General features: G+C 43.3%; 1 long non-coding RNA gene across 1 annotated transcript; it reads left to right on the forward strand.

Moving 5' to 3' along the window:
* Nucleotides 1–530: 530 nt before the first annotated feature.
* Nucleotides 531–1,618, forward strand: LOC103648603 (uncharacterized). The gene is made up of 4 exons (XR_002267544.1): nt 531–638; nt 712–838; nt 913–1,429; nt 1,526–1,618. It is a non-coding gene; the product is annotated as an uncharacterized lncRNA (long non-coding RNA).
* Nucleotides 1,619–21,620: the final 20,002 nt, after the last annotated feature.

The raw sequence follows: 21,620 nt of genomic DNA on the forward strand, positions 1-21,620 counted from the left end.
TTGGAACGAATTGTTTGGGAAAGACCAGGTAGGCTTTTATGTTTTATCGTCACATTGCAAAATATCCTTTATTCAAAAGTCCTAGCTCATCTTTCCATTCCATTTAATGATAGCTGAAAGTAGAGCTGAAGAAGGGCATCTATTTGAAGGATGGACCGAAGGGGTCATCAACTTTCCTCCAACGTGTAAGTACAAGGTTAACTCAGAAAAGTACATAAGTGATGATAACAAATCTAGAAGGAGAACACCTGCATGGTATATTTTTGTTCTAAACTTACACTAATGTCTTAACAGTGCATACACGAGTCAAGTCTTCTTGCAAATATAACAAAAGTATTTAGTAATCACAGTATTAGAATTTAAACGGTCATTGGTTCCCTGCTGTTCAGCTTCACTACTTTATTAATTGAAAAACATTCTATTAGATCCAACTGAAATAAAACGACAGGCGGTTAAAAGTGTTAATTCTCAAATTCGGTGTGTTGCTTCCTTACTCGTACTTATATTATGGTGTGTAACTCTGTACAAGATTAAATGGTTGAAATGCCCCCACCGGTGCATCTTTTGGTTTCGGTGGTAAACTTGTTTCTTTCCATCCGGTGGCACCCACCCAAGGTGCGCAAACATCTACATCTGAGGTAATTATTCTTTGTCAGTGTTCTGTTTTCTGCTCCTCTTCAAGTTCCTGTGTTTATGTTATGTTTTTTATAGGTACATGTGCACAATTTGGTGATTGAGCAAAGTCTGGTGAGCCAATCAACTGAATTTGAAGCTGCTATTCAGAATGGCGACAAAAGTTCGCTACGTGCTCTGTGTGAAAAAAATACCAAGAATCTTTGTAGGTGCTTCTTTAGTAGAACTAATACTGATATTTGCATGGAGACTAACTTTATGTGATGCATGTTTGATCAGATCTGACGAGGAGAGAGAAACCTGGGGCTTCTTAAGGGTTATGTTTGAGGACGGGGATTTTGCAAGGACAAAATTGCTTGCTCATCTTGGCTTCGAACCACCTCAGGCACCGCCTGCAAGTTCAACTAATGAATTGAGCCAAATATTGGCAGATACACTTAATATTGATCATGCTGCAGTAACCGATAATGCGGATGCCCAGTTTCTTATTGATAATGGGGATGATTTTTTCAACAATCCTCAACCTTCAGAGGCTAGCTTGGCTGAAGAATCAGTTTCTACAAATGGTCAACAGATAGAACAGGAAGTTCCTGGAGATGCTGTGCCATCAGATCCATCAATTGACAAAAGCATTCAACATGCGTTGGTGGTTGGAGACTACAAAGGGGCAGTTAACCAGTGTCTTGCTTCTAATCGTATGGCTGATGCTTTGGTTATAGCCCATGCAGGTGGTTCTGCTCTCTGGGAAAGCACAAGAAATCATTATCTCAAGAACAGTATCTCACCCTACTTAAAGGTTTCATTTTATTTTCGGTTTTGAATATCTGTATTTATTTGTACATAGTAATTTTCATAATCACCATTGTTTATTGTTATACTGTTTCAATTATAGGTTGTCTCTGCTATGGTGGGCAATGATTTAATGAGTTTTGTGAGTACCTGGCCACTAAGTTCATGGAAAGAAACTCACGCCCACCTATGGACCTACCCCCTCGCCTCACAGCATGGCCGCCGGCTTGGTGTCGCCCCCGACCAAGGTTATTAAGGCGTTAAGGCGAGACATGGCGACCCACCCCCTTCCAAACGCCTAGGCGAGTTAGGCGTGCGGCGAGGCGACGCCATACGAGCATGGGCACTCGAGTCAAAGAGGTGGTACCTGTCGGCTTGTCACTGTGATGAGGTAGCAGAGAAGTAGGATGCCATAACATCTGGAGTTCTGAAGAAGCGGCAAAAGGACTTGCTGAGCGGTTTGAGTATTTGTAATGTGCCTAAACTTAAATCAGAGACAAGGCTGCTGTTATGAGGGATAAGTGAACCATTCATATTTTAGTGATGTGGCATGGTATTCTTTGCAGAAATCTCATCTTTGTGTATAGATTATGAAACATTTTCTTATAACAATGTAACACACATTTTGTATATAAGTTATCATTATATTATATGTTTCCGTTGCAACGCACGGGCACTCACCTAGTTATAGATTAATGTGCATGGACACTCGAGATTGTTTTAGACTGTAATTTCCATTTTAATTAATTATTTCCCGCAGTAAATAATTATTAGAAAAATGCATGCTTGGATATGAGAAAATGTCTTTCATACACCTGATCTACTTATGCTTATGCATTAATTGTAGTATTATTTTTCTGCTTTATTTCTCGTAATAAATAGTTAGCAGAAAATTATTAAAATGCATGTGAGAGCTATACTTCGTATATTCAAATAGCTCGAAATATTTGGGTTGCGTTGAGCTTTCGTACTCACGTCGAGCGATTAAATGATATATTGGGTACTCACACGTGTCAATCAGGCTGCGTTATTAATCGACTGAGTTATGGCATTGGCTGCGCCCTGGCAACACGACGCAATATTTGTGTCGTACGAACTTGGTTGTGTCATGTGATTGCTATGTAGCATTCTCGTTTAATCGGACAGCTCCCGTTGAGTCGAATCGCCATCGCTGAGTCGCGTATTTTTCGCATGCCCTGTAGGCACTGTTGTCTGTCGTGATCATCGAGCCACAATTGCGCCTGTTGCGCATATTGCGTGGACTTATCATGTACCCCCGATTACCGAGCCATAATTGTGCCTGCTGCGCTTATTACGAAGGCTTGCTGTGTTGTCGTAGCCCTGATGGCCGCACACGCGTTGACACCAGACGCTAGAGCTTGTACTCGCGTGGATTGTGCTGGGTTGTTGAAGCCCCTAAAGTCATATTATGTGCAACATTCATAAATATTTTTGTTTGGCTCTATATTTTATTTGACTGTGTTGTGTGGCATCATATTTATATATCGCCAAGTGGCCATAACAACTATATTAAGCTCTATAGTGCTTGGAAATCTGGGAAATTAAATTGAATTACAATAAAACACACATAAGTTAATTCCGTGCTCTCTCTCCTCATGCATAAAATTTTACCCGAAGTAACCTGAAGAAATTCAATATTAATGCATGAAAGTTTTTTTGGCACAGAAGACATCACAAATTGGGATTTTATTAGTAAGCAATAAGACCTTACCAAATGATTTAAGGCTATAAATCTCAGTTATACATTGCTCAACCAGATGTTGACACGTTGCTCTCTTTGTCGTTGAACGACATAAAGCGAACTTTGAGAATAATGGCTAGTACCCTAGCAACACGAAGTTGCAAGTACATCGAAAGGTTATTCTGAGAATTTTTTCACTATATTGGTGTGAAAACCATAGTGTGTTCCCGTCGAACCACTTTACTCGTTCTATCTAGGACCTCTATGCTTGTGTCGCATACATCTCTCGGAATTGTAAATACATATAGTCACTGAATTGACTCAGGATAGTCTTTTGACAATTTGGTATACACTGTAAGCTAAATGGTAAAGGTCGGTCCTGAATGGACTCAACTTGGGGTTTATGTAGCCGAACTACACTGAATTCCACCCTTCGGCATGCTTACCATTATCTACCTTCGATCTACCAAAAGTGAGAAGAGTAGACAAATAACTATGAAATCCCACATCACCACAGAGCTTGAAGCTAAATTAGACATTAACATATTCTTGGTCCTCGGAGCCAGAAGAGTCATATGTCTTGACCACTAGACTACTAGTGATAATAATTTGTGATAGAAATATGAAGATCTTATGGAGACATGTTGTATCCTCTCTACTCCTGATGATTTCTTCGTATGAGAGCAGTACTATCTGTTGTTGAAGATGGATCCTAGGCGGATACCAGTCTTGTTTCGTTCTTGCCAAGCAGTTATCATCATTTGCTTCATCAAAAGCTAGTTATATGGTGATTTTCCCAGATAAAAATGAATTATTGGCCTTATCTGTTCTATTCCGAAGATTCTCTTTTTGCCGAACAACGAAGAGATCGAAATAATGCTTTATAGAACAAATTGGTATATAATATGAGAAATGTTTGCCCTGCTAGCAACATCACAAATTATTAACTATTGTTATAAATTCTCTCTCAAAATTATAATACCTAAAAATGTTGCACAAATTGATACCCAATTTCAGAACAGTATGAGTAATTGGGTAAACCATGGGCAATAATAAAATGAGCTGGACTATACATTTTTGCATATAAAAATCTTTGCTTGGCAGCATTGGCCTGATGCCGTGCACTTCACTACCAATATAAACACACACATTTTTCCTATGTGCTTAAAAGCACAATGCAACCAGTGAATGTCTTTGTGAGCGTTAGACCCTGATGGTCATTTTACTTGTTGATCTGAAGTCAACTACTGGCTCCAAACGACGAATGGTATGCATGATCCCCTGAAGGATCCTTATGGATAAAATAGTGTTGTGCATGTTAGTCTAAATCTTAATGATTGACTGTGCATTTGGTAATAATAACAATAAGTTGGCAGAATTGTAACCACGAAGCAACTTGTTGTTGCGTGTCTCGCTGGATGTTGAGACTAACTCTTCATGTTGAAGGATAAATATGTAGTATTCATGCCACTACATTAATGTCCAAAGCTCACTGCATAAAACCCCTATTTGTAATGTGCGTAAGATTTCCTAAATAAATCACCACAATAACATACATTGACCACAACTGGATGATTGTGGTTGGGGATTTTATCTGTATGATTTTAAGAACATCTCGGCATTAGGGGGAGGAATGCCCATATAGTGTAATGCCTCAATGTTCTATTAAACGCACAAAAGCCAAACTGAACCTGCCGTTCGGTGTGTACTCCTGTGTATATGGAGTTTGCCAGAAATCGTTGAGGAGTAACCATATTGGTCTGAATGCTTCTACCTGATGTAGATGTGGATATACCCGGGATTAATATCATATCCACATTTGACTTATTGGCATTTGATCTATTCTCGGGGACGCCTGCGAATATGATCCATCAGCCTTAGTCAAAGCATATGTTCTGATTGCAGATTCACATGGTCTGTGATAACTCTCCTCCGATTAATTCACCCTGATGGTGATTTGCCTCACGAAGAGGTTCATCTTGATGATGAAATTCCTAGCAATGCGCGCAATATCATTGTGCTGGGAATACGGAACAATGAATCTTTCGTTTTGGGAAATGACGAAGATCATTATTAAATGTGGGAGACAAATATGTCGACACCTATCTTGCCCCTCTAGATTGCAAATGGATCCAAAACAAAGTCCTAGGCATGAGTGCTTTAAGCTCTCTTATCGGGTCATTGATAAATGCAATCGAGGCTGAACCAATAATCGCAAAATGAAAGTCACGAGCTTGAAGTTCGGACATTTATGGGCACTATTGAAATAATGTGTGGTGAATGCGATGGTTCAAGTGGTCTTGTGAGAGACTCATCCCACGTATGTGTTGAATAAACACTATTCCGTTATGTAATATATCTGGCAAATGGCATGAATTAAAATATGCAGTTAATAGGATTCAGAAGATCCATCATGAGATCCAAGGAGGACTCATAATCTTGAATTATAAATATGCAACATATAAATCTCATACCGAATAATGCATTCCTGATGAATGACCACTCTCCTGTGTAGAGAGAATATCTCCTAGTTGAGATTATAGTTCTGAGATGGAACCTTTCTAGAAGAAACAAAGTCTGTGTTGAACACTAAAGTTTGATAATCCCTATAAAGGGATAAAGACCCATACAGACCCAAAAAGGAATAAGATGAGGTACCAAAGGACTTGAAGTTCACCGAATAAGCACATGTGCATTCCATGAGTTTTACTCATGGTAATTTCCATTAGATGTGGAATTACGGTATCCTCTAAAGCCCTGATGGCAGAAACCTATAAGGTTTAAGTGTTACTGGCAAATATCCCCATTGTGCCAGAATGACAGACTATAACGATGTATCTGATCGATGAAAAATCCCTGATGGATTACGATCTTATATTAGATGGACTTTTGTTACACCATCATAGATGTTGCAATGGATGAATGCCTCGAGCGATGTGTCATATTAGAATATGTACTATTGCAACTATATTATCCCCTAAGTCCTATTGAAGGACATGTTATTTGCTTTGCACAACTATGTATAAATTGTGGTGTAAGATAGAAAATGATAGCACCTCAACCTCATCCATTCTCGTTATTCCAGATGAACAATGAGACATATATCTTGAAGAATATGCTTGAGTAATGAGGGATAACGACTTTGACAGATGTCATCGTCAGGGGGAGCGAATGCTTATATTGATCACAACCGTGAGACAATAAATGTATATTCTATGCCCTGAAGGCGTGAGCTTGATGATCAATATGTGAACCTTTATGGAACTTTCTATCAAATATATAGATCCAGTCGATCGAACACCATCAGTCAAAGTGGCTTATTTATATTGATACGTGCACTTACCTTGTATATCCTAGAAGTGGGTAGAGGTCAAGTTCCTGAAATATTCCTTGCAAGGATATGCAATCCGTTTGCTAAATCTTTATGTGCATATACTTCTAGAAGAAGATGTTTTGCCTTATTGATACAGTTTTGCAAGGATCAGGAGGAGCACATTTCTAAAGTTAGCCCTTGTAGAAGATTCGATAGAATCTAGATCTCAGAGGATCGAAATCTGTCCCGATGACAGCTGTTGTACTCTTTTTCCCTTTGTGAGTTTTCTTGAAGTTTCTCACATGAGGTTTTTAACGAGGCAACAAAGTGCAAATGCAATTTGTATCACCATGCACTCTTTCTCCACATTTTCCCACTGGGTTTTTCGGAGTTTTAACGAGGCATGTGTTGGTCGCGGTATTCGCCCAAGGGGGAGTGTTAGGTAACCCTAGTTAGGGTTATGTGGGCAAATACCTGCTTTGCCCCTGAGGGGTCTCACATCTCTATATAAGGAACCTGTACACCCCCTCATAGTACAGAGATCAGAAAGAGGCCAGAGGCCCAACCCTATATCGTGTCTCGTGTGTTTTCTCTGTCGTGCTTATGGGAAGGGTTACGGGTACTCTACAGCTTCTTGCGCCTCTACTGCTGACGGGAGGGAAGGGAGCGGATCTGGTGATCCGTGGTAACGTAGTTCTCAACAGTATGGACTCGTTACAAATCGGTTCCCGAGCTTATCTCGTGGATTTTTACTAAAAAATATCGCAAAAAAATCTGGAACTCTAATTGATTCTGCACACATGCGAACGGTCTGTGCCGCGCACGGCAAACGGTCAGAAAAAAACAGTGTTCAACAATAACATACTCCCTTAGTTCCAAAAGGACAATACAGCTACAGAATTGAATATGGGTGATATCAACAATTAATTTATACTCCCTAAAAATACAAAAAGGTTTTAATGTGCAAATGTTCACCTTACATGCACCTTCGTTACTTGATGCCTATGTACCCATAAGACAATTGCACACCCTCTAGCTCTAGCTTCGCCGCAGAGAATTGACTTCTCTAGGGCTTATTCGGTTATTTTGATTCCATATGGATTTGAGGGAATTAATATAGATTGGGAGAGATTTTGACTTTCTAAAATTTTAAACCACTTGAAACCCTCATTCAATCCATATGGATTGGGGTTCAAACGACGTGACTAGTCCAATACCGTGTATACTGCCACAAAGGAATGCAGTGTGTAAACTTTTGCTCTTTCCAAGTAATCCTAGCGACCTTGCTCATGATTAGTGTTTGGTGTGCGTAATCTTTCTGAACTAACGCCTTTTATATAAAAGGTCCCAAAACAGTTTCTACTGTCTTAAAAAAACGTCGCTCTATTTTATTTGTTTGAAGGCGTAGCTATTTTCTATTATGCTAGAAAATTTTTTGTTGTTTTTTAGAAGGCCAAACCAACCTCTAGACTTGTTGAAAGGGAATTAGGCTTACACCTAGTTCCTAAATAATTTTGGTGGTTGAATTGCCCAACACAAATCTTTGGACTAACTAGTTTGCCCAAGTGTATAGATTATACAGGTGTAAAAGGTTCACACTCAGCCAATAAAAAGACCAAGTTTGGATTCAATAAAGGAGCAAAGGGGCAACCGAAGGCACCCCTGGTCTGGCGCACCGGACTGTCCGGTGTGCCACCGGACAGTGAACAGTACCTGTCCGGTGCACCAGGGGACTCCGACTCAAACTCTTCACCCTCGGGAATTCTCGGAAGCCGGCGCGCTATAATTCACCGGACTGTCCGGTGTGCACCGGACAAGGAAGCGCGGTCTCCAGAACTCGCCAGCCTCGGGTTCGCGCGGCAGCCGCTCCGCTAAAATTCACCGGACTGTCCGGTGTGCACCGGACTGTCCGGTGTGACAGCGGAGCAACGGCTCCCTGCGGCGCCAACGGCTCCCTGCGGAGCATTTAATGCGCGCGCAGCGCGCGCAGACGTCAGACTTGCCCATGCTGGTGCACCGGACATCAAACAGTGCATGTCCGGTGTGCACCGGACACCCAGGAGGGCCCACAAGTCAGAAGCTCCAACGGTCAGAATCCAACGGCAGTGATGACGTGGCAGGGGCACCGGACTGTCCGGTGTGCACCGGACTGTCCGGTGCGCCATCGAGCAGACGCCTCCAGCCAACGGTCAAGTTTGGTGGTTGGGGCTATAAATACCCCAACCACCCCACCATTCATTGCATCCAAGTTTTCCACTTCTCAACCACTTACAAGAGCTAGGCATTCAATTCTAGACACATACAAAGAGATCAAATCCTCTCCAATTCCACACAAGGCTTTAGTGATTAGCGAGAGAGATTTGCCGTGTTCTTTTGAGCTCTTGCGCTTGGATTGCTTCTTTTCTTTCTCACTTGTTCTTGAGATCACAACTCCATTGTAATCAAGGCAAGAGGCACCAATTGTGTGGTGGCCCTTGCGGGGAAGTTTTTGTTCCCGGCTTTGATTTGAGAAGAGAAGCTCACTCGGTCCGAGGGACCGTTTGAGAGAGGGAAGGGTTGAAAGAGACCCGGCCTTTGTGGCCTCCTCAACGGGGAGTAGGTTTGCGAGAACCGAACCTCGGTAAAACAAATCCGTGTGTCTCACTTCATTATTCGCTTGCGATTTGTTTTGCGCCCTCTCTCGCGGACTCGTTTATATTTCTAACGCTAACCTGGCTTGTAGTTGTGTTTATATTTGTAAATTTCAGTTTCGCCCTATTCACCCCCCCTCTAGGCGACTATCAATTGGTATCAGAGCCCGGTGCTTCATTAGAGCCTAATCGCTCGAAGTAATGTCGGGAGATCACGCCAAGAAGGAGATGGAGACCGGCGAAAAGCCCACTACAAGCCACGGGAGCACTTCATCGGAAGAGTCCCGCACCAAACGGAGGGAGAAGAAGAAGAGCTCCTCCAACAAAGGGAAGGAGAAGAAATCTTCTTCTCACCACAAAGAGAAGAAGGAAAAATCTTCTTCCCACAAGCCGCATCGGAAAGGTGACAAGCACAAGAGGATGAGGAAGGTGGTCTACTACGAGACCGACACTTCATCAACATCGACCTCCGACTCCGATGCGCCCTCCGTCACTTCTAAGCGCCAAGAGCGCAAGAAGTATAGTAAGATCCCCCTACGCTACCCTCGCATTTCCAAACATACACCTTTACTTTCCGTCCCGTTAGGCAAACCACCAACTTTTGATGGTGAAGATTACGCTAGGTGGAGCGATTTAATGCAATTTCATCTAATCTCGCTCCACAAAGGTATATGGGATGTTGTTGAGTTTGGTGTACAGGTACCGTCGATAGGGGATGAGAACTATGATGAGGATGAGGTAGCCCAAATCGAGCACTTCAACTCACAAGCCACAACAATTCTCCTCGCCTCACTAAGTAAAGAGGAATATAACAAAGTACAAGGGTTGAAGAACGCCAAGGAGGTTTGGGATGTACTCAAAACCGCGCACGAGGGAGACGAGCTCACCAAGATCACCAAGCGAGAAACGATCGAGGGGGAGCTCGGTCGGTTCCGGCTTCACAAAGGGGAGGAGCCACAACATATGTACAACCGGCTCAAGACTTTGGTAAACCAAGTGCGCAACCTCGGGAGCAAGAAGTGGGATGACCACGAAGTGGTAAATGTTATTTTAAGATCTCTCATTTTTCTTAATCCCACTCAAGTTCAATTGATTCGTGGTAATCCTAGATATACTAAAATGACCCCCGAGGAAGTGATCGGGCATTTTGTAAGTTTTGAGTGCATGATAGAAGGCTCGAGGAAAATCAACGAGCTTGGCGACTCATCCGAAGCCCAACCCGTTGCATTCAAGGCAACGGAGGAGAAGAAGGAGGAGTCTACACCAAGTAGACAACCAATAGACGCCTCCAAACTCGACAATGAGGAAATGGCGCTCGTCATCAAGAGCTTCCGCCAAATCCTCAAGCAAAGGAGGGGGAAGGACTACAAGTCCCGCTCCAAGAAGGTTTGCTACAAGTGTGGTAAGCCCGGTCATTTTATTGCTAAATGTCCTATATCTAGTGACAGTGACCGAGGCGACGACAAGAAGGGAAGAAGAAAGGAGAAGAAAAGGTACTACAAGAAGAAGGGCGGCGATGCCCATGTTTGTCGGGAATGGGATTCCGACGAAAGCTCAAGCGACTCCTCCGACGACGAGGACGCCGCCAACATCGCCGTCACCAAGGGACTCCTCTTCCCCAACGTCGGCCACAAGTGCCTCATGGCAAAGGACGGCAAAAAGAAGAAGGTTAAATCCAACTCCTCCACTAAATATGAATCTTCTAGTGATGATAATGCTAGTGATGAGGAGGATAATTTACGTTCCCTTTTTGCAAATCTTAACATAGCTCAAAAAGAAAAATTGAATGAATTGGTTAGTGCTATTCATGAAAAGGATGACCTTTTAGATTCCCAAGAGGATTGTCTAATTAAAGAAAACAAAAAACATGTTAAGGTTAAAAAGGCTTATGCTCTTGAGATAGAGAAATGTGAAAAATTATCTAGTGAGCTAAGCACTTGCCGTGAGATGATTGACAACCTTAGACATGAAAATGCTAGTTTAAATGCTAAGGTTGATTCACATGTTTGTGATGTTTCAATTCCCAATTCTAGAGATAATAATGATGATTTGCTTGCTAGGATTGAAGAATTAAACATTTCTCTTGCTAGCCTTAGATTAGAGAATGAAAATTTGATTGCTAAGGCTAAAGATTTTGATGTTTGCAAAATTACAATTGCCGATCTTAGAGATAAGAATGATATACTTCGTGCTAAGATTGTTGAACTTAATTCTTGCAAACCATCTACTTCTACCATTGAGCATGTCACTATTTGTACTAGATGTAGAAATGTTGATATTGATGCTATTCATGATCATATGGCTTTAATTAAACAACAAAATGATCATATAGCAAAATTAGATGCTAAAATTGCCGAGCATAACTTAGAAAATGAAAAATTTAAATTTGCTAGAAGTATGCTCTATAATGGGAGACGCCCTGGCATCAAGGATGGCATTGGCTTCCAAAGGGGAGACAATGTCAAACTTAGTGCCCCTCCAAAGAACTTATCTAACTTTGTTAAGGGCAAGGCTCCCATGCCTCAGGATAACGAGGGTTACATTTTGTACCCTGCCGGCTATCCTGAGAGCAAAATTAGAAAGATTCATTCTAGGAAGTCTCACTCTGGCCCTAATCATGCTTATATATATAAGGGTGAGACATCTAGTTCTAGGCAACCAACCCATGCTAAGTTGCCTAAGAAGAAAATTCCTAATGCATCATATGATCATGCCATTTCATTTAAAACTTTTGATGCATCTTATGTGCTTACTAGCAAATCCGGCAAGGTAGTTGCCAAATTTGTTGGGGGCAAACACAAGGGCTCCAAGACTTGTGTTTGGGTACCCAAAGTTCTTGTATCTAATGCCAAAGGACCCAAAACAGTTTGGGTACCTAAAGTCAAGAACTAAATTTGTTTTGTAGGTTTATGCATCCGGGGGCTCAAGTTGGATACTCGACAGCGGGTGCACAAACCACATGACCGGGGAGAAAAGGATGTTCTCCTCATATGAGAAAAACCAAGATCCCCAACGAGCTATCACATTCGGGGATGGAAATCAAGGTTTGGTCAAAGGACTTGGTAAAATTGCTATATCTCCTGACCATTCTATTTCCAATGTTTTTCTTGTTGATTCCTTAGATTACAACTTGCTTTCTGTTTCCCAATTATGTCAAATGGGCTACAACTGTCTTTTTACTGATATAGGTGTCACTGTCTTTAGAAGAAGTGATGATTCAATAGCATTTAAGGGTGTGTTAGAGGGTCAGCTATACTTAGTGGATTTTGATAGAGCTGAACTTGACACATGCTTAATTGCTAAGACTAACATGGGTTGGCTCTGGCACCGCCGACTAGCCCATGTTGGGATGAAGAATCTTCATAAGCTTCTAAAGGGAGAGCACATTTTAGGATTAACAAATGTTCATTTTGAGAAAGACAGGATTTGTAGCGCATGCCAGGCAGGAAAGCAAGTTGGAGTCCATCATCCACACAAGAACATCATGACGACCGACAGGCCGCTTGAGCTACTCCACATGGATCTATTCGGCCCGATCGCTTACATAAGCATCGGCGGGAGTAAGTATTGTCTTGTAATAGTGGATGATTATTCTCGCTTCACTTGGGTATTCTTTTTACAGGAAAAATCTCAAACCCAAGAGACTTTAAAGGGATTCTTGAGACGGGCTCAAAATGAGTTCAGCTTAAGGATCAAGAAAATAAGAAGCGACAACGGGACCGAGTTCAAGAACTCTCAAATTGAAGGCTTCCTTGAGGAGGAGGGCATCAAGCATGAGTTCTCCTCTCCCTACACGCCACAACAAAATGGTGTAGTGGAGAGGAAGAATCGAACTCTATTGGACATGGCAAGAACCATGCTTGATGAGTACAAGACACCGGACCGGTTTTGGGCCGAAGCGGTCAACACCGCCTGCTACGCCATCAACCGGTTATATCTTCACCGAATCCTCAAGAAGACATCATATGAACTCCTAACCGGTAAAAAGCCCAACATTTCATATTTTAGAGTTTTTGGTAGCAAATGCTTTATTCTTGTTAAAAGAAGTAGAAAATCTAAATTTGCTCCTAAAACTGTAGAAGGCTTTTTACTTGGTTATGACTCAAACACAAGGGCATATAGGGTCTTTAACAAGTCCACTGGACTAGTTGAAGTCTCATGTGACGTTGTGTTTGATGAAACTAACGGCTCTCAAGTAGAGCAAGCTGATCTTGATGAGATAGGTAATGAAGAGGCTCCATGCATCGCGCTAAGGAACATGTCCATTGGGGATGTGTGTCCTAAGGAATCCGAAGAGCCTCCCAATGCACAAGATCAACCATCATCCTCCATGCAAGCATCTCCACCAACCCAAAATGAGGATGAGGCTCAAGATGATGAAGGGCAAAATCAAGAAGATGAGCCACCTCAAGATAATGGCAATGATCAAGGGGGAGATGAAAATAATCAAGAAAAGGAGGATGAGGAAGAACCAAGGCCGCCATACCCAAGAGTCCACCAAGCAATACAACGAGATCACCCCGTCGACACCATCCTCGGCGACATTCATAAGGGGGTAACCACTAGATCTCGTGTTGCTCATTTTTGTGAACATTACTCTTTTGTTTCCTCTATTGAGCCACACAGGGTAGAGGAAGCTCTCCAAGATTCGGATTGGGTGGTGGCGATGCAAGAGGAGCTCAACAATTTCACAAGAAACGAGGTATGGCATTTAGTTCCACGTCCTAACCAAAATGTTGTAGGAACCAAATGGGTCTTCCGCAACAAGCAAGACGAGCATGGTGTGGTGACAAGGAACAAAGCTCGACTCGTGGCCAAAGGGTATTCACAAGTCGAAGGTTTGGATTTCGGTGAAACCTATGCACCCGTAGCTAGGCTTGAGTCAATTCGCATATTATTGGCCTATGCTACTTACCATGGCTTTAAGCTCTATCAAATGGACGTGAAAAGTGCCTTCCTCAACGGACCAATCAAGGAAGAGGTCTATGTTGAGCAACCTCCCGGCTTTGAAGACAGTGAGTATCCTAACCATGTTTATAGGCTCTCTAAGGCGCTTTATGGGCTCAAACAAGCCCCAAGAGCATGGTATGAATGCCTTAGAGATTTCCTCATTGCTAATGGCTTCAAAGTCGGAAAAGCTGATCCTACACTCTTTACTAAAACTCTTGAAAATGACTTGTTTGTATGCCAAATTTATGTTGATGATACTATATTTGGGTCTACTAACGAGTCTACATGTGAAGAGTTTAGTAGGATCATGACACAGAAATTCGAGATGTCTATGATGGGGGAGTTGAAGTATTTCTTAGGATTTCAAGTGAAGCAACTCCAAGAAGGCACCTTCATTAGCCAAACGAAGTACACTCAAGACATTCTTGCTAAGTTTGGGATGAAGGATGCCAAACCCATCAAGACACCCATGGGAACTAATGGGCATCTCGACCTCGACACGGGAGGTAAGTCCGTGGATCAAAAGGTATACCGGTCGATGATTGGTTCATTGCTTTATTTATGTGCATCTCGACCGGACATTATGCTTTCCGTATGCATATGTGCAAGATTCCAATCCGACCCTAAGGAATCCCACCTTACGGCCGTAAAACGAATCTTGAGATATTTGGCTTATACACCTAAGTTTGGGCTTTGGTACCCTCGGGGATCCACATTTGATTTGATTGGTTATTCGGATGCCGATTGGGCGGGGTGTAAAATCAATAGAAAGAGCACATCGGGGACTTGCCAGTTCTTGGGAAGATCTTTGGTGTCTTGGGCTTCAAAGAAGCAAAATTCGGTCGCTCTTTCCACCGCCGAAGCCGAGTACATTGCCGCAGGACATTGTTGCGCGCAATTGCTTTGGATGAGGCAAACCCTGCGGGACTACGGTTACAAATTAACCAAAGTCCCTTTGCTATGTGATAATGAAAGTGCAATCAAAATGGCCGACAATCCCGTCGAGCATAGCCGCACTAAGCACATAGCCATTCGGTATCATTTTCTTAGGGATCACCAACAAAAGGGGGATATCGAGATTTCTTACATTAATACTAAAGATCAATTAGCCGATATTTTTACCAAGCCTCTTGATGAACAATCTTTTACCAGACTTTGGCATGAGCTCAATATTCTTGATTCTAGAAACTTCTTTTGCTAACTTGCACACATAGCTCATTTGAGTACCTTTGATCATATCTCTTTTATATGCTATGACTAATGTGTTTTCAAGTCTATTTCACACCAAGTCATAGGTATATTGAAAGGGAATTGGAGTCTTCGGCGAAGACAAAGGCTTCCACTCCGTAACTCATGCTTCGCCATCACTCCGAGCAACTCTCTTTTCCTTAGGGAGAAATGAGCATCAAAGAAAAGGACTTCATCCTTGGGGGAGAGCGTAAAAGCTCAAAAGCAAAAGGACCGGATTTCGTCTTTGGTATAATCTTAACTCATTTACTTATGACCAAAGGGGAAGAAAGTACTTCAAGGGCTCTAATGATTCCGTTTTTGGCGATTCATGCCAAAAAGGGGGAGAAATGATGAGCCCAAAGCAAAAGGACCGCACCACCACCACCAAATTCAAAACCTTAGTGCTTTCCAAAAGTATTTATCATTTGGTATCTTATTGTGTTCAAAAGGGGGAGAAATTAGTATTTCAAAAATGGTATATCAAAACCCTCTTGAACACTAAGAGGTGAATCCCTTTTAGGGGGAGTTTTGTTTAAGTCAAAGGAAAAGCATTTGAAACAGGGGGAGAAAATTTCAAATCTTGAAAATGCTTTACAAACTCGTATTCATTTACCTTTGACTATTTGCAAAAGATCTTTGAAATGGATTTACAAAAAGAATTTGCAAAAACAAAACATGTGGTGCAAACGTGGTCCAAAATGTTAAATAAGAAAGAAACATTCCATGCATATCTTGTAAGTAGTTATATTGGCTAAATTCCAAGTAACCTTTACACTTACTTTATGCAAACTAGTTCAACTATGCACTTCTATATTTGCTTTGGTTTGTGTTGGCATCAATCACCAAAAAGGGGGAGATTGAAAGGGAATTAGGCTTACACCTAGTTCCTAAATAATTTTGGTGGTTGAATTGCCCAACACAAATCTTTGGACTAACTAGTTTGCCCAAGTGTATAGATTATACAGGTGTAAAAGGTTCACACTCAGCCAATAAAAAGACCAAGTTTGGATTCAATAAAGGAGCAAAGGGGCAACCGAAGGCACCCCTGGTCTGGCGCACCGGACTGTCCGGTGTGCCACCGGACAGTGAACAGTACCTGTCCGGTGCACCAGGGGACTCCGACTCAAACTCTTCACCCTCGGGAATTCTCGGAAGCCGGCGCGCTATAATTCACCGGACTGTCCGGTGTGCACCGGACATGTCCGGTGCTCCAAGGAAGCGCGGTCTCCAGAACTCGCCAGCCTCGGGTTCGCGCGGCAGCCGCTCCGCTAAAATTCACCGGACTGTCCGGTGTGCACCGGACTGTCCGGTGTGACAGCGGAGCAACGGCTCCCTGCGGCGCCAACGGCTCCCTGCGGAGCATTTAATGCGCGCGCAGCGCGCGCAGACGTCAGACTTGCCCATGCTGGTGCACCGGACATCAAACAGTGCATGTCCGGTGTGCACCGGACACCCAGGAGGGCCCACAAGTCAGAAGCTCCAACGGTCAGAATCCAACGGCAGTGATGACGTGGCAGGGGCACCGGACTGTCCGGTGTGCACCGGACTGTCCGGTGCGCCATCGAGCAGACGCCTCCAGCCAACGGTCAAGTTTGGTGGTTGGGGCTATAAATACCCCAACCACCCCACCATTCATTGCATCCAAGTTTTCCACTTCTCAACCACTTACAAGAGCTAGGCATTCAATTCTAGACACATACAAAGAGATCAAATCCTCTCCAATTCCACACAAGGCTTTAGTGATTAGCGAGAGAGATTTGCCGTGTTCTTTTGAGCTCTTGCGCTTGGATTGCTTCTTTTCTTTCTCACTTGTTCTTGAGATCACAACTCCATTGTAATCAAGGCAAGAGGCACCAATTGTGTGGTGGCCCTTGCGGGGAAGTTTTTGTTCCCGGCTTTGATTTGAGAAGAGAAGCTCACTCGGTCCGAGGGACCATTTGAGAGAGGGAAGGGTTGAAAGAGACCCGGCCTTTGTGGCCTCCTCAACGGGGAGTAGGTTTGCGAGAACCGAACCTCGGTAAAACAAATCCGTGTGTCTCACTTCATTATTCGCTTGCGATTTGTTTTGCGCCCTCTCTCGCGGACTCGTTTATATTTCTAACGCTAACCCGGCTTGTAGTTGTGTTTATATTTGTAAATTTCAGTTTCGCCCTATTCACCCCCCCTCTAGGCGACTATCACTTGTATTCTTCTCAAATAATATTAGTTTATTTTTTCTTAGGAAAATAGGAATCCTTTTAAAAAAATAGAGTTTCCAGTTGTTGCAGATGTTGCTCTATTTCTAGACAGCAGCGTTGATGAAGCCGTGATCTCGTTGGAGCCCGTCTCGCAGAACCAAGGCCCATGGGCTAGAAGGATGGAGAGAGAGACCCAGGCCTTGGCTGGCTCGTGGGTTTGCTACTCCGTTCTTTCGTGGGCGCATGTGGGTCAGTTTGGGTTCGTCTCCGAAGTTCCTTTTCGTGCAGCATGACCGTCCGAGACATGGGTTTCGCTCGGTTGCTCCTGCTACCACTACCAGGTGTCCAGGTGAGGTGGCATTCTCTCCGCTGCACCGACAACTGTTGGTGGTGCTGGTGCGCCGCGCCGTGCCGTGCCGCATCAAGATCGAAGAAATTCAGCCCACCTGCAGGCTGCACCAGCTGGCTTTTCCCCGAGGTCCTGGGCACTGGCATCCGATCGTGATCGAGCCGCTGAGTGCTGGCCGGGCGTGCGCGAGTTGTTTGCTTACATAGTTATCCTTATCCCTGTCTCGTGTGACGGAAGCCGTGACACTAGGCAGGTCGTCAGGGTCGATCGCCGTAGCAGCCCCCGGCGGCCGGCGGTGACGGAGGGCCCTCTCCCGGCCCTACCTTTTCGGCAGCGACATGCGGCCAAATCAGCTACTGCTAGCACCAACACACGGTGCCACGTCAGCAGCGAGACTCGCGTTAAGGAATAAATAATCGTGTGGGCTGACGAAGAGACCGACGGCCCGTGACCCGTGTTCCACCAGCCGCCACCACCACCCGTGGCCTCAAACTCGTGCCATTTCCCCCCTGTGCTGATTCTCTCCTCCTGTGTCAAGGGCCGGGGCATCTGTTGGTTATTATTAATGTTCTGCTGGCAATAATTTGTTGAGCTCCAATCCAACTGCTGCTTGGATGGACGCCAATGGATCTTGGGATAACGACGCCCCGCCCCGCCCCGCCCCGCCCTCTGGAATTCTTTAACGCCTGGAGGATCGAGGCGTGTAGAGTGCGCAGCAAGGCAACCTCGTCAAAATCATCCGAGGCGCGCAGCCCACGACTGCCTGCCTGGCTGCCGTCTCCATGGTCTCAGCTTCTGACTCGCGTACGCGCGTCAAACAGAGGGATTTTTTTTAAAAAAAAATAAGGGTGGGGGTGGGATCGTATCCGACGGGGGGCGAATCATCAGCAGATGTTTCCCTACTGCGTGGAAGCTTCTCCGTTCTTCCCCCTGCCTGGCCGTGAGCTGTGACAGGAGCAACGAGCGAAGCGTTTATCGGCCGGGGCTCATTATCCTCTGTGATGTCGATGCCGGCAGTTTATTATTTTTTATCCGGAGCTAGCTGACTGATCTGGTTAGGCTTACGCTTACGCATCGTTAGTTTTCCTTCGTCTAGAAGACTAGAACGGGTGCGGTGACGCCGTTGGATCTTGACTTCAACGGAGAGAGTTGGGACAAAAAAAGGGAGGAGGATGTCGCCGGTAGGTAATATAGCGCATGTGAGTATCTGAGATGTGACGATCACATAATTTGATGTCTCAGACTCTCAGTAGCGGGCTTTTCTTTGATGATGAATGAGGTGTTGTTACTTGCCGTCGAACAATTATTACACGTCTAGAACAAAATAATCTATACACACCGAGGCTCCAACTGGCATTGGTTCCTCTAGTAAAATCTATGCAACCTCGTGACTCCTACGTGAGCAAAAGTATAATAACAGGCTGTAAACATGCTAAATACTGAGATAGACAAGATAGAAGAAAAAAGAGGAAAGAATCGGACTGTATACGACTATACGTACAGTCGATTTAGACAGCAGAACCAAGAAACTTTGTCACTGAGAGAAGACTATATACATTAGCTAAGTGATAGACTGCAAAAAAAATCCTTGCTGTCAGCGAGAGTCGGCTGTGCTATGAACCATGCTGTCAGGAGTCAGATTTCTCGACTGCGCTACACCCTCTGTTTTAAAAGAAATGTACTTTTACAAATCGAGAGAGAATTCTCATAAGAATATCAATACTACCGGTAAAAAAAAATTTATGCACACATCTGTAATGCAATACAACTATTCTATCTTAAAAAGGAGAGAAAGTAGAAAAAGGACGACTAGGTTTACGCTGTCGAAAATTTTTGAACTCGCCACGGATGGAGAGCCCGGCAGGTGGAATGCAGGTACAGCCGGACGGTCAGTCACGCAGCATGTTCCAAGCCAGCCGCAGTGGTCGGAGCCAAGAGTGGCCACGCACGTGTCGGCCGCCTGTGGTTGTGGGGGGAAAGGCCGTAGCAGGACGCCTGGTCTGCACGAGCACCACTGGATGTCTGGATACAGCCAGCAGCACCTGGGAGCGGAAGCGGAGCAGCGGAGGCTGACCACAACCATGATGAGAGGCCAGGCCAGGAACCAAGGGAAGCGGACAAGGACGCGGGGTGGCGAGCCGGACGGGCCGCCGTCGCCGCCAGTGCGCAGCGGGGTCCGGGCTGCGCGCGGAAATGACAAGGCAACCACTCCCTATTATATACTACTATTCAATAGGTCGTCATCTCACGATTATGCAGAGTATTATTTTACATAGTATAGATTGAAATAGAGAGTAAGATAATAAACCTGCCGAAGATAATCTAACGAGACAGGGCGCTATTGGTTGATGAAATGGTGAGGGCATTCTGCTAGCAGCGCCTAGCGACTGCGCAGGGTAGTTCGGGCGATGTATTTGAATATTTGACGGGTTGACGGTTGATCTAAGGGCATGTTTGGTTTCTTGACCAACTATATATTTAAGAATTAATCTTACATAAAAAAAGATTACACAAAATAAAACTACACGAAGTATGGCAAAAATATAGAAGAAAAAGAATGTACGAATCGCAAAGGTCCCACTAGTATTGGGTACTGGGCAATTTTGGCGACATCGCGCGCCAGAGCTGCCGCAACAGCTGGCATAAAACGACTAGCTAGAGAAGTGATGGTGTGTGGTACTCTAGACTTTGACAGCACACGGGACGAAGTAGCTTCTTCGTACCACATTCTACGTATATTTAAGTTTATGTATAGTCAAGGTATCAGTTCATTATTAGTGGTAAATATACGCGCATTGATTTTTCTCTTTTTTTTTCGAGCTCGTTTAAATATTACTATTACAACATGTCTGTAAAACATAAACACAGCACTGTTACTGTTATTACATTAGGTAAGAATCGTGTGTGTGTCATCCACCTGGATCCTGTTTATGTTGGATAGGAGTTTGAGAATCACTATCTAGATTCTATTGGTTTTTAGTGTGTTTTTTTTTTCTAAATCTATGCAATTGAATCCATTAGTGGATATTACATACTCTTCCATTCCAAACTAATTACACATCTATTTTATAGAAAAATAAAAAGATTGATTAGGCACATAGAAAATAATACTCCCTCCGCTTTTTTATATATGACGTTTTCTAGTTCAAACATGAAGTATTAGGCGTCAAATATTTAGAAATGGAGGTAGTACCAATATTCATGCCTTTAATAAGTTTATTACAGAATTATATCCCTATGATCAGCTCATGATATTTAATAAAACTTCAAAAAATTGGCTATTTGAGAATTTATGTGCGCTTATCTTGGGACAGTCAGAGCATGGATCAGATAAGAAGTTCTAAAGAATTGTTAGAATGTTCTCTGATAATTTAATGTCAATTTTGGCACCTGTACTCCTACTTTGACGTCTGATCTGTGGTAGGACACACCCATACAGTCAGACGTAAGTTAAGTACTCCATACGTTCTAAAATACTCATTTTATAGTATTTAAATTTTGTTTTGAAATAATTGTTATTCTCACTTCTTATTGTCTCTTTCTCTTCTTTTAATATATTCTCTCAATACATCTTCACCTCTTTGTTACTACTCGTTCCCGAATATTTATCGTTCGTTACTTTATTTTTAAACTAAATCGTGATAAATAAAAAAGAATAGAGAAAATACAATATAGTGTTTTTTTACCTTTTACATTATTTTTTGTGAATTAATCTAAAACGTCAAGTAATACAGGACAAATAGAACAAAGCGAGTATAACGTGTCCGTGCACGCTATAAACAAAAAAAAATTCTATCGCTTTCGTCAACGCTCTAGAAGCAGTGAAGATTATTAGGACAATCTAGAA

This window comes from Zea mays, chromosome 2 (assembly GCF_902167145.1).
Source record: "Zea mays cultivar B73 chromosome 2, Zm-B73-REFERENCE-NAM-5.0, whole genome shotgun sequence".
NCBI classification, from domain to species: Eukaryota; Viridiplantae; Streptophyta; class Magnoliopsida; order Poales; family Poaceae; genus Zea; species Zea mays.